The 14,492-nt window shown below is 39.8% G+C and overlaps 1 pseudogene across 1 annotated transcript in view; it reads right to left on the bottom strand.

Moving 5' to 3' along the window:
* LOC309629511 (abasic site processing protein HMCES pseudogene) overlaps positions 1–14,492 on the bottom strand; it is a 41,533-nt pseudogene that overhangs the window by 18,219 nt on the left and 8,822 nt on the right. Inside the window, exon 2 of the transcript XR_014249488.1 lies at positions 1–14,492. This exon is cut by the window's left edge and continues 18,219 nt beyond it. The product of XR_014249488.1 is annotated as an abasic site processing protein HMCES pseudogene (transcript).

Genomic DNA, 14,492 nt, shown 5'->3' with positions numbered 1-14,492 from the left:
GAAAAGACTGAGGAAGTCTTTTAATTTTGATTTTGATTATCTCCAAGGCCTTCACGTTCATACTCTAAGAACTCCTGGAATGGGTTGCAGCTGATCTTCAGCTTCTAGGGTGATTCTGGACCACTGTGGACCAAACAACATTTGTTAAATTTCATTTATTCATGGCCATGACAGGGAGCTGAGGCATGAATAATACAAAAGAGTGGATACAAAATCATTTATACTCCATTCGGCTTTAAAATACATCATGGATATTTTCTCCCTCTGGAGATTTACCTTCTTAATCCTTTTTGCTGATATGAAAATTAGTTTGCATTACCTGAGCTCACAGTGGATTATGGTAGAATTGGGATGCAAAGGAAAGATGTGCTAGAAATGCAATAAAAATGACACCCACGGTTAAATCTTCCTTCTCAAAGCCTCTTGACTCTCCTAGTCACTGAGCTTTTTCTTTTTCGCCAGTTTCTTCATTGCTGCCCTCATCGGAGCCGTAATATTGTCTTTCCCGTCCTGACCATTCACCTTAGCCTGACTCTGGTCCTGGGACTCCCCTGATGTTTCCTGTGTGGCAACAAACTCCCTCACTCACCTGGTTTTGAGACTAGGACATAGAGAACACTGCATAATTTGAATAGTTGATTGACCCATAAGGAACTGATTAAGAATGATGTATCAACTTCAATTAAAAAATTTTTTAAAGGTACTCTGATGGTGGAGATCTGCCTTGGCTTGCACGTGAGTAGAGGTGGAATAGCCCTCCATTCTGGTGATCATTTTTTCATAGTGTCCTCCTTTTTCACCCAGGAAGATGTCACCACTTTCCAGGTTAGCAGACCAACATATGGATGCCTTCTGAACCTTCTCAGCCACCCCCTTCCTCCCCATGCTGGGCCTGCCTGTATCCCCTCCTAGGCCATCCCTAGGATGGCCTCCTGTCCATTTGCTGACATGATTCTGCACTCTAATAACTACCGGAGATTCTAAGGGCCAAAAGGAATTCTTGTGACTTACATGCATTTTAACTGGACAGGAGATAAATCAGGTAGGGATACCTTCTGTGATTTCACTTGGATAGGAGATTAATAAAGTAGGAGGAATAAGGTACCCTGCAGGGTCATCTGAGCCTGTCTCTTAAGACCCTGCAGCAGGAGCACCCAGGTGATTGAAAGGTTGGGGATATGGGAATTCTGGATTATAAGTGCTTTTGAACCCTTCCTTCCTGGCAAGGAATCCCAAACATTCTGTTTTCTGGAAAGCTGAATAAGATTTTTAAATATTAATTGATATTTTTACCTCCTTCCAATTTCTTGGATCCTGGGACTATTCTCTTTAGCCTCATGCTGTCAAGGTGAATTGTTAGTACAGAAGTACAGAAACAAGACAGGAGGAAAGGCTTGATTTTTTAGTTTCAAAATAGGCTTTTCAAAGCCCATGACAGACATGAAAACTTTCAGAGAAAATGCGGTAGAACTTTTAAGAGTCTGGCTCTTTTAGAAATTCAAAGCAAAGTCAAATAACAAACTAACAATTTTTGCCACCAGACAGAACTGGGATTTCAATTATATAAGATTATACCATCTTTATATCTATGTATAAAGATAATATACAAATGTATTGTATTACAGTTTTCTTTGTGTATCTGTGTTTTCTGTATTGGAAATACCATATGTGCTACACTTTTTAATAGCATGGGTAAAGGAAAGACAATATAATGAGTGTATGAGCTTCATGAAAGAATAAACTAAAAGGGAAATTTGAAAGCAGAATGGAAAATATAAGATGAAGGAAAGGGCTGTGGGGATCACGTAAACTGATGACGGAGGTAGTCAATGGTCCTGCTCTCTGTGTTTCATCAGAACACACGTGAGTGGCAGGTCCTAGATCTAGGGACCAGACCTTTGAGTGACAGGAATCTTTAGGGAGAATGACTCAAACCACTTCCTATGAGGTAGTCACTTGCAGAAGATTTAATGGAATTATCTTTATCATTTTCATACATCTGAAGCGCTGGCATGGAGGAGGCATTATACTTGTGCTCTAAGGGTTAGAGTAGGACTAAAGTTATGGAAGCTCCAAGAAAACTGGTTTCACAAGGTGAAATAGCCAGTGTTGTTCAAAGATGGGATGAACTGCTCCTAGGAGTTAGTGAGTTCTTTGTAGAGGGAGTTTTCAAACAGAAATTCCAGAGCCATTTGGCAGAGAACTGTACAGAAAGGATCAAACAACAAGTTCCAGTCCAAACCTGAGATTCTATTAGCTAATGATGGCACTGTGAAAACATCGACAGAGACAAATGTGATCTCAAAGGCTCAGCAGGATATGGGGAAGACCAAAAATGAGGACCTAACTCATGAAATCATTTTCTGCTTGTATGCATTTGGCAAAGTATAATGACTGGCCACATCTTCTAACATAGACTTTCATTAGCCGATTGGATAGGAAGATTTTAGGTTTATTCTAAATACGGAGACTTGAATATTGCCTAAATACATACTGGATAATTTGGCAGCTAAGAGTAGTTTGAGAAGAGAGTTGTTATTCTCATTTTTTTTAATAAACATACACAAGAAGAGAAAAAAAGTGTTTCTAAAGGCAGTTTTAAAGGATCAGAAGCTGGGATTGAAGAAGAGGCCACAAAGCTCCATTTTACTGTGGGGTGTCATTTTTCAAATGGCTCCAAATCACATTCCCGAGCCTGTCTGGAAAGGCCAAAATATTAGTGTTCTTAGGTGCAAGGCAGTTAAGTGATTACTGTCTCATGCCAACACACCTTGGTTTCAGCTGAGATCGACACAGCGAAATTACAGTCTCTGTGTCCTTAAGTTGGCCTCAGACTTTTCTGACAAACAAAAAGACTATAGTCATGCCCCTAAGGCACGTGTAGAACTCAGGGTAGAACTCAGAATCAGGATCTTGTCTCCTCCTTTGAGTTTGCAGTTCAGACTTTAGACATTGGACAGTCATCTTTTTGTCCAGAAATTTCACATCACATCCATTCATTCAGCAAATGCTTTTTTAGTACTTCTTATGTGTCAGTCGTTATGTTAGTCACTGTGGGGCTAGAAGATAAGGTAGGCAATGTCCTGGCCTTCAGGAGCTCACAATGGGAGTGGAAATCCAGGAAACCAACAATAAGAATGCTTTGCTTTGCTTTACAATAGAGTCCTGGGAGCAGTTAGTGGTGGACTTCAGAGGGTTGATGCAGGCCAACTTTTAGAGGTAATTAGGTTTTAGGCAAGAAGGCAAAGATGGAAGATTGTGGTTGGCAGAAAGAGTAACATGTATTAATGTCTAGGGGCATGGAAGGATAGGAAGCCTTAGTGTCTCAGGCTGGCTGGAGGAAAAGGTGGATGGATGTAGGGGATTGCGGGTTAGAGGTGAGGGAAGCCAGGTAAGATGGAACCAGATGCTAAAGGACTTTGTGAGCTGACCCGAAGAGTGGGAATTACATCCTGAAAGTGATGGGAGACATTCCTATTTTACAGGGCTGCTGAAGAACCAATGAGATAAGACATGTGAAAATGTTTTGTAGGAACATGTGTATCTAGAAATCTGTTTACATCTTCTGTCATTTCAATTTTGTGGGGAAAATCCTTGGACCATAAGAGAATATAATCAAAAGATCATAAGAAGACATAAGTGCAAAGCTTTCCGTGGTGGGAAAGGGCTCAGTGAGACTCAAAGCCAAGGTAAACACACGATAGTGAGGCAAGAAGGCACCCTAATGCCTTCCAGTAGCCCAGGGATAGTATGGATGTCTCAGGGAAGCAAGAGCTTGTATACATACAGAACGTGACTCCTTTAAATTTACACTGGGTGTAAAAGACTACAGACCAAGTGAATTTACTTGCTTGGCAGCCCTGGAAGAGTCTAAGAGTGCCCTGGTGATTGAGATTTCAACTTTTAGAGGAGCATAAAGTGAAAATAAAATATTCTAAAAGAAGATGTTGTGACAGAGAAAAAACACTAGAATCCAGGGTCAGATACAATCTGAACCACATTTGAATCCTGGGGACCACACCCTCCCTCTTTTTGTCTTATTCTTTTAAATTTTAATGGAATTTATTGAGATATACTTAGCATTTTTACCAATATATTCACCCATGTTACCACCACCCCAGTCAGATATAGAATATTTCCATCCACCTAAAACGTTTCCTCTTGCCACTTCGTAGACAATCCACTCTCCCTTCCAGGCTTGGGTTCCCGTCACTATGAATAGTTTTGTTTTTTCTAGGATTTCAAACAAATGGAATCTTATGTATTACTTTTGTATGACTTCTTTCATTTAGTATATTCTTTTGAGATTTATCATGATGCTGTGTACATCAGTGACTTTTTTTCCCCTTTCTATTGTGCAGTAGTTGTCCATCACAGGGTTATGCCAAAATTGTTGATCCATTAACTGTTGATGGATTGTTTCCAATTTTCAGCTTATTCTTTTTTCAGTAGACTCTATTGGCCAGGATGTCAGAGACAGGGCCCCTAGGCACAAAGTATAACTTGCTACAATAGTTTGAAAGGAGAATTTGACAGCACCTATTAGTTTTAAAATTTCCATCCTTTTTTTATTTAGCAAGTCTACCCTTTAGGATCTATTGTACAGAAATACCAATATTCACACAAGTCTGCAAGGCCATGGGTATGAAGCATATTTTTAAAATTCTCTACATGTATTCCTCTAGAATCTCCAGCCATTCCACAGTGGTTTTTGTTGTTGTTGTTTTGTTGTTGCATCCTTACCTTTTACTCCTCCCTATTGCTAAACTTTTTTAGCTGACCTGAAGGTAATTTAGGAAGGAATGCATCTTTTTTAATGCACCCAATTCCTCATCCAAAAGAACTAGATATCTGTATATTCTATGTATTGATATACGTATCCTTTTTTAACATCGGAAAGTTTTTATTACCCCATAGCTGCTAACTTTGGTTTTACTTTTTCATCCTTAATTCTGAATTTGTTCAGAATGTAAGAAAGTACCCGAGGAGTTTGTTAAAGTGGCTTGTTTAAAATGGTATTGTTCTTGCAATTCTCTCTGGCATCCTGGGACACCTCATTATCTGGCTAGGTTTTAGCCAAATGCCTTTTCAAAGAGTTTTGTTTTTTTTTTTTTTTTTTTTTTGAGTCATCTAATGAGTTTGCCCTACTCAGTGGTCACTGTAATAATTTTTATTTTACAACTGATGGCATTTAGTCACAAACCAAGTAAATATCCTTCAGAGAGAAAGACCAGGCAATGGCAGAGCACTGGATCCAAGGAATTCCCTACCTATGTCTTGGTATCTCTTCAGCTGTCCACCCTAGTGCATATCACCACGCCCAGAATATCTACTAGCATCTATAAAACAGTAAAGTTTAAGATAGTGTATAGCTCAATGACGTGAGCCAAAGTCAAACCCTGGTGATAGGAAAGTCTAGATCTGAAATTTGATCTTCCGCTTATTATACATGAATTCAATCATTCATTCATTTATTTAAGTGTTTATAGAAGTCCTCTTTTTTGTGCAAAACATTAGTCTAAATTCTGGGCCAAGAATAGGAATGGATCATTCTTGGTTTTTAAGTATACCTATCTAATAAGAGAACTAAAATAGGCAAGTAGCAACAAAGACAATAACACTGAATCCTAACTATGTGCCAGGCACTGTGCCAAGAATTTTACATCACTTTTATATTTAAATCTCACAGCAGGTAATGTTATTATTCCCATTTTATAGAAGAAGAACCTGATGTCTAGAGAAGTCAGCCAACCAGATCAAAGTAGCACAATGGTAAGTGACAGAGCTAGCATTAGAACAAGGCAGTTGGACCCCTGGGCCTGTGTTTTTAACTTCCTCACTATGCTGCTCTGGAAAAGAATTTTTCCACTTCATAGGTGCCATAAAGAACAGTTTGAAAGCAGGAGTCCTTCTGGAAGGATGGGAGGGTGTAGTCAACAACCCATTATGACCTCCCTAATCGCTCACTGCTTTCCATATGTATCACTCATAGTTTCACATTTTTTTGCTTTTGCTGCTGCTTTGACTTCAGCATGAAATGAGCTCTCCCGCATATTCTCTGAGATTCAGGTCAAGTGGTACTGATTTCATGACGGCCTTCTTGACATCCACAGCCAGAGTTAATTGTGTTTTCTCTGCATTCCATAGCCATAACTTGTCACTTTGCCTGATATTAGAGTTGATTTTCTTTTTACCTATTTATTCTCTCTGTACCTTTCTTGAGTGAAAAATGTGAGTATTGTTCATCTTTTATGCCTAAAACTGGACATGGTAGGTATACCAGAAGTAGGTACACTTTGACCTGCCAGAATGCTAAGGGTTAAATGTAACCAAGAAAGAGTTGGATATGAAGTAGTTACATTTTTCTTAAACAATTATCATTTAGTCATCTGTCTTGAGGTCCAGTGCTTCTCCATCCTGGCTTGTCCAGAAGAAGATTTATCTTGAATCCAGCTTTCTTCCTTCTCTCCATCACAGGAAAGAAGAATCAAGTTGAAGCAGTTTGTGCAAAAGCAGTTGAAGTGATGAGACTCGATCATAAATATTAGAAACCAATGGGTCCCTACTGTAACTTCCAAAAAGCTCGGGAACCTCCTCATGGTCTGGTGTATAAAGATTCCTTTCTCAACAACAATCTGCTCCCATTTCTTTAAATAATAAAACCACCGAGATTTTTCTGAGTTCTATGCTCTCTGCCAGGGAGATTCAGAGATCCCTGGAGCCTGAACTAGCAAAGCTCATGCAACCTCTCCATTTCATGGGCCTGAATATAAACTCTTGTCATCTGTCCTCTGAATGTTCACGCACTGTCTCAGAGAGGTTAACTGATTCACCCAAGATCACAGAAATACTTATTATGACTTTTAAAAATGAATTTCCCTAATCGCATGGAGCTAAGATGAAGTTACCAGGCATTGACTATCATTTTGGAATTTGAATCATGATCAGTTTCTCCTTTCTGTCATATAAGAGATCTAAGATCTAAGAGAATATATCTGAACTTCTGAAAACACAGATGCTGTAGAAGGAAGGTTGATTTTTATAAACTAAGGGGTTAAGACTATAAAAAAAAAGGCATAGTTTCTAGTTTCCCTGTCACCTAAAATCCTGTTGGATCAGGCTGTGTCCCTTCCCAGCCAGAGTATTAAATTAACTGCAAGTTGCTCAGAAAGCTGTATCTATTTCAAGGTCTCAGCCCTGGCTGTGCCTTTTTTTTTTTTTTTTTTTTTCATCTGAACTGTTGGGTGGCAGAGGGGTCCCAGAGGGTGGGGAGATAGAAGGTAGGAGAGAAAGGGGGTTATTTCAGGCCTTGCTTCTCTAAGCCTTCAACGTCTGAGCCCCAGGACAGACCTTCCTGTTGTGAAATACTGGACCAGTTGTTGCGGTCTGAAGATAAACAACATTCCAGTAGTTCCCCTAGAGGCTACCCGAGGCCTTGTGCTTTTTAACATTTCCCTGGCCCTACGATGATCCAGGAGCTGAGGATTACTGCATTACCCGCTTCAGCACACACAGCAATTTTGTGGTCTCTGTGCTCTTAAACTGGGTTATGGTAATGAGCTCAGGGTGAGATCTGGATGACTCCACTGGCTCATTAAACCCCTGAAACACTAGCATCTTTTGTGTACCTTTGGACGCTCAAGCTGTGCTGATTGGAGGTTTGTAAGAACAAGGGTTCTTTGCCCTGATGTGCGAGGTTTCTGTCTTCATTAAAGTTTGGGGCTGAGTTAGGACTCACTGGGGTTACGTAAGGGCAAGTTTGGAAACCAGATGCAAGCCGTTAACTAAATCAGCCTGGGTTCATCATGAAAGGGTTGGGCCCCACTTTGCTGTACCCAATAGAACAAACGTTTCAAATGAATTTCTCATAAGTTCTTGGTTCTTATATAGGTAGGCGTGGCTTTAAAGGGCATAAAACCACAACAAATCAAAGGATAGCTTAGACTTGCCTTTCACTTTATGACTGAGGATTTGAGTGATGATTCATGGACTGTGAATGTCGACCCTGGTCCCTGGCTTAGCTCTACCTGCAAACATCATCAGGGCCAACAAACTCGGGAAACACATTCTCTCTGCTCTGGTCACTTTCTACAGTTTATCAATTTCACTCATAACCATTGTTATAACTGTTTCCCACAACTACCTATAAGACATATAAAGGGAGTATTACTAACCTCATTTTAATGATAAGAAACTGAGACTCAGAGAAATGAAGACTTTTCCCAAAATGTTACAGCTGCCACCATTGTATAAGTAAAACAATTTAAATTGTGTTGCCTTTTGTGCGTGTATATGTATGTATAATTGCTAATTCAGTAGGTATAAGATGGCTGTGACAGGCAGACATCTAAAGTGTCCCACAGTGATTTCTGACTCTTTTACTCCTTACAAAAAGGAAAAAAAACATTTCTTTGATGTAGCAACAACTTTACTATTAGGTTCTGGGTGTTGCAGTATGGGATAGCTTGAACAAATATTCAGATTAAAATATCGAATGTGATATTTCCAATAAAAAACAAAAGCATCATAAAACAATAGAAAAATGAATGAAAAGAAACATGACTATTTTAATCATTAACAAATAAATACAATATTATACCTTGCATCTTCTTAATAAGACTTGGCACCTGGCATGCCCAAGTTTTGAAACAATGACATAACAGTAACAAATTACAAGTAACTAAGAAAATAAATAATGAAAAGATTTATATGATCATCAGGCTAAATGGTCATATATTCCTAGGATATAAAAACAGCTAAAGAGAACAACATCTGTAATATGATAGCAGATTCACATTGTATGGAGTAGCACTTGAGGAAGAGGTTAAAAAAGAGAAATAAATATAATCACAGTAAAAATGCCTCACAGGTACAATGCCATATAGTTTTCCAAATTGTTTAATATAAATTATTTCTTTTAATCTTTATACAAATTCTGTGATGTAGTGAAGGAGGCAAGGTGGAGATTATTATTTCCAGTTTACAGACATGGAGACGGAGGACCAGAGATATTAAAAGTCTTGCCTAAGGTCAAAGAAGAGAAAAGGTTAATAATCAACTCTTGCTCTTAGAACTTTTCATTAGTGCTTATGCATTTATAGCTTATCATTTTGTAATAGTATGCACGTCAAAATCTCTGTGTGTTTACAAATGTATATAATACAGAGTTTTGATGGCCAATAAATAGGGACATATGGAGAAAAAGGTAAGACTCCGCATATTTTAAAGCAGCAATGGAGTAATTGCAAAATAATTTTACATGCCATTAAAAATCATTGAAAACTTTCCAATTAAACCAGCATTTGAATAATTCAAGAACTGTGTCACATAAACCCTTCTTTTCTTTTTTTTTATATACATATATGTTTTGTTTGTTTTGTTTTTAGGGGCAAGAAATCCAGCATCTGTAAAATTTGCTTATAAAAAAGAGACTTTTCTCTTTGTATAAAAATCATTGTCAGTTAAAGATTAAACTGAATATGATTATTTATATTCTGTTTTTGAAATGTACTTTAATGTGTGATGTGGACTCATCAGACCACGAGGCACATTTTGCCAAAAAGTGTGATGAGAACGCATTCAGCAGAGACAGCCAGAAGGAGGGAGTGGCACTTGGAGGTGGGGAACCAACAGGAATGGCAGCCATGACCCTGTAACATAGGGGAAAGCAGAGTATTCCTAACTCCCACTCGAAGCTGACTGCCCAGGGCCAGTGGAATCAGCAGATGTCAGAGCTTAAAGATCCTCTGGTCCACTTACAGACAGAAAAATAAGAGGACAAAGAAGGAGAGAGGCTTGCTGGTTATCAGGAAGAACAGCCATCTTCCATGATTTCCGCTCTCATCTCCCCCCTCGTATTTAGAGGAATAACCTGGGATTTGGTGGTGAGAAGAACAAACACTGAGTGCATATTACAGCACTGCCATGACCCCAGGGCTCTTCTGCAACCTTTCCTGTCTTCCCCAGGGGCAAGTGGGATTGACCTTTAGCCCACTAGGCAATGCCTTGGACTGAAGCTTGGTCAGACATCTCCACGATCCCCTTCTTGGTTAGCTAGGGTCTGTCATTATGATGTGAGGGAAAATGCAATGTGCTACGACTCAGAAGTTCTGTTTCTGCACTTTCCACCTGTAAAATCTGAGACCAGTTCCTTAACTTTACAGGGCTTCTGTGTTTTCATCCCTTCCATGGAATTTAATAGTTCCCACCATGACACCTTCCCACATTTTCATGAGGATTTAATAAGATGGAGGGTATTAACATTCGTTAACCCTGAAGGACAACATAGGTGTTAATTAACACCATCTATTCCCAAGTGTAGAATAGTGGTTAGAAGCTCAGGATCTACAATTAAACAAAGTTTGTTCAAATGTTGCTGTTGCCTCTGAGAAGCTGTTTAAATTCAGACATGTTGTGTCTCTTCACTAGATCTCAGTTTCCTCATTCTGAAAAGGCAATGACAGTTCCCACCTCCCCTCAGTGGATGACTCTGAGGGTTAAATTAGGTAATGCCACGCGGGCTGACACAGTAAGTAATCGGCACATGTTTCTATTACTATGACACCGCATCTACAAACTGTGGTTGCTGTGATTCCCAAACTCTGCAAGAGAAAGTCTTTCTGGAAATCCACACTAGAACTCCTTACACTGAAGCAATTGCCCGGGTGCTCTTTTGAGCTAGTCCTTAACTATCCTTGGGAATTTCATTGTTCGCAAGTTTTAAAAGGCAGCTATTTTTATAGTGGGCAGTAGGAGTGAAAAAAATCAAAAGGATTTTTTTCTTTCCCATGTTTTCTTACTTCTGTATTACCTCTAAATTTTTCTGGGAGGATAGTGAAACTTGGTGGTGGGGGAAGGGGTGGTGGCAGTATATGAGGAAAGGGAACAAAAAACAGATTAAGGAGTTACCAGACTGGGAATCTAGTCCTAGGTCTGCTCTTAAGTCATAGTGTGAGCTATCATCTCAGGTGTCTTTTCTAAGAATTCCAGTTTCCCAGTGGTGAAATGGGGAGGGTAAGATTAGAGTTCTTCAATGTGGTAAATAGTCATGGTAAAGCATCTAACACAGTTTCTGGTACAGGATTAGTACTAAATACATAGTCATTTTCTCCCACTTTCTTTTTTAGGGAATTTCTAGTTCTGATATTCTATAATTTTAGAAGTGTGTCTTTTGGCAAAGTGAGACCCCTCCGTCTTAGATATGCTGAGGTATTTAACATAAGGCAGAACCTAGTGGGAAAAGTCCCAGGAAATCAGGAGATGGTTTCCTGGTCTGAGAAACTCTTCCCTAGCCTACCTCTAAGACTGTTTCTTTAATGACAATTTTGTGATGTCCTTATAGTTGACACTATTGGGTACAAAGCAGTACGTACTTTGAGTCATTCTCTCCAAAGTGGCGATCGGTCTCTTGGTGCCAATCCATACACAGTGAACCACCAAAGTCCTTTAGAAACCAATGTTTATTAAAGGAGGATGGACTGTACTGAGCCAAGCCCTGCAGACCACACAGAGAACTGAACTTAGAAGCCTCACCTAATTAATTGCTCTCATTGGCTCTAGTAACCAGCCAGCTTCACTACAAAGATATTATCTAAGAGAGCTGAAAAAGGATCTTAAGTATGCTCTCTAATCAAGCTCCTCATTTTATAGGAGGGGGAAAGAGGGATGAGAGAGTACAAGTGACTGTTCAGGGATCAGAGATCAGTAGAAGAGGTAACACTGAAAGCTAGATCTCTTGACCCCCAGCTACAACATCACCAATGCCCGAAAATAATGTCAAGGGATAGAGAATACTTTTTTCTTTATGTTAAACTGAACTTCCTTCCACCAAAATTTCCAAATTTCCTCTAGACACTCAAGTTCAGTAACTTAATGGACAATGTTTTGTATTCTTTAAACGAAAGACACTGCAGAGGCTATTTAAAATGGCCTGGAGACTAAGCCTGCTGCCCTTGCATGGGGCCAATTTCTGGTCAGATATCACTTACTAAATGGAATCTCAATGCACGGATTTTAGGGTTTTGTCCTGTGGGTTTAGTTGGTCTGTTGGCCCAGCTGTTGGAGGTTCAGGCTGTGTGGTCTCTTGCCTCTGTTGCCCCTCTGGGGAGACTTGTTCTTGCTAATGTCAGGGCATGGGTCCTGCAGAACCCAGAGAGACAACATGTGAGGTCACAGGGAGGTCTGTTGCCTGGGGTGATGGGTTTACGGAGAATCCTGAGGAAGCTGAGCAGTATCAGGCAAATAGAGTAGAGGTTGTCCATCTTGAGCATCGGAATCATCCAGAAGGTTGGTTAAAACACAGATTTGGGGCCCTACCCCCCAATTTTCTGATTCAATATATCTGAATGGGTCCTCAAAATTGCATTTCTATCCATTTCTTTAGTGACGCCGACACTACTGGTCTGGAGACCACACTGAGATCCACGGGCCTACAGCAGAATGAGTTAATGCACACAGTTGATATCCAGCCACACACAGCTGATGTCCAGTAATTTGAATGGCATATAAAGAATTCTAGAAGCTCTCTCTGTAATGGGCTCTCTGGGTAAGGACTTCAGCTTTTTCCTTTGGGTCAACTTGGGTCTTTAATGATCTGGCTAGCATTTAGGAAGGCATTTGATATTCTGGTTTTAATGTAAACACTTCCCACCTGTCCCAAGTATGTGTATCCCTTTCCAAAAGCTCCAACATTTCTGACATTGGCGGAACCCTAATCTCCCGTCTCCTCCCTTCTCGCGCTCTCCCTCTCTCCTGGCCAGCATCTGTTCTTTTCCCAGCTGTGGCTGCTTCATTCTGTCTGCCTCTTTCTCTTCTTGTCCCCAACTTCTCACTGGCCCCTCCTCCACACTCGGATCAAAATACTCTGTTTTTATTTATTTACTCGACAGCTGTCAGTGTTGTGTCTGGATCACTGCAGTGCAACTTGCAGGGAAATGCGATCCTGAAGAGTCCTTAAAACTTCAGCTACTTGTAGTCACTAATGTACCCACACTCAATAACACAGATACCTTCCTTGGTCCCTGGATTGCTCTGAAAATGGCTGGCTTAGGCCTGTGTGTCAGGGTGACCCCAGGAGGAATGAAGCTAATAGTCCTTGGAATTTACACTCGACCATTTAAAGGTATTGAACAATTCTGAGTATTTAAAACTTTAGCACTAGAAAAGGAGATGGAATTGTTCAGTGGAAAGAGCTCTAAATTAGGAGTCTGGAAACTACAATCCTAATTCCAGCTCTCCTACTAATAAGCTGAATGACCTTGAACAATGAGCCCTCCCTCTTTCTTTCTCTCTTTTTTCTCTCTCTCTCTCTCTCTCTTTCTCATCCTTAAATTGAAAATAGTACACTTGATAATAGCCTGCCCTCAGTGAGTCTAAGTAATAACAATGTGAAGACTCCCTTGAATGTTGGATTTCTCTATGGTGATTCCACATACTGTGCATAGCGATCCCAGGTCGGGTTCTAGGGGGTTTCCAATCTTTCACTGGGGTAACTGCAAAACGAGAAAGTTGTGGGTTTTGAGGCAAAGAGACTAGGACAATGAGAGCAATACAAGTTAATAAATCAACCAGTGAGGATTTATTCAGCAAGTAATATGTCTAAAGGAGATTTGAGAGAGGCAACCTGACAGGCATTTATTTCACTAGTGGTTGAAAAGGCACTGAACTGGACCAGATATAGGAAAGGTAATAGATATGAAAGAAAAATCAATGTGATGCAGAATGAAAGTGACCAGATTCTATGAGTCTGTGCTGTCTTCTGTCTTTCATATCCATGCTCTAGCTAAACCAACCTGAAGGGTGAAAAGCACAGAGTCATGCCGATAGCAGTGGGGAAATGACCTAATGGATGAAATGAATAATAAATACTGCCTGGTAACATTTTTAATTCAGTTGCACTGATTTCTCGCATTAGTAGGTAACCTTTCTGGGAAGTGGTTACTGTCATATAGTTTAAAGAAAAAAAATCCTTCTTAATGCCCAAAGTGCAACACTGTGTGAACTTAATTTATTTTCTCTTCTTTAGTGCCTTAATTTTTTGGGTTTTTTTTTGTTACTAAGTGATGACGACCAAAAAACATGAAAAATTGCATTAAATAATAATTCATCTGTTAGAGCCAATTACAATTATAGCACACAATCACACCCTCTTTTCCGTTTGGCTGATACAATCCCCCTATAAAGTGGCCAAGTAATCACTGTTATTCTCCTTCAAATTTGGGATCTGGGATCAGAAAGGATCATGGACTTTGTTCACATGGATAGTGAGTGCGGTAATGTCACCAAAACACAGAACTTAATTTTCATTAATTAATTTAAGAACATTTAATATGTCTTAGAATTAGGACTTACCTGGGCTTATGAAGGTAGGCATGTTTCCTGTCCTCAAAGGCGATTCAGGGGGGAAGGTCAAGTGTGTGAAAGAGTGGGTGCAACCATGAGTTCCAGGTGGTGTGAGGACAGTACTATGTCAAGGAGGGGCATAAAGCTGGAAG

Source organism: Balaenoptera borealis, assembly GCF_965194805.1.
Source record: "Balaenoptera borealis genome assembly, chromosome: 5".
NCBI lineage: Eukaryota > Metazoa > Chordata > Mammalia > Artiodactyla > Balaenopteridae > Balaenoptera > Balaenoptera borealis.
This window is presented reverse-complemented; position numbering and strand designations above follow the sequence as displayed.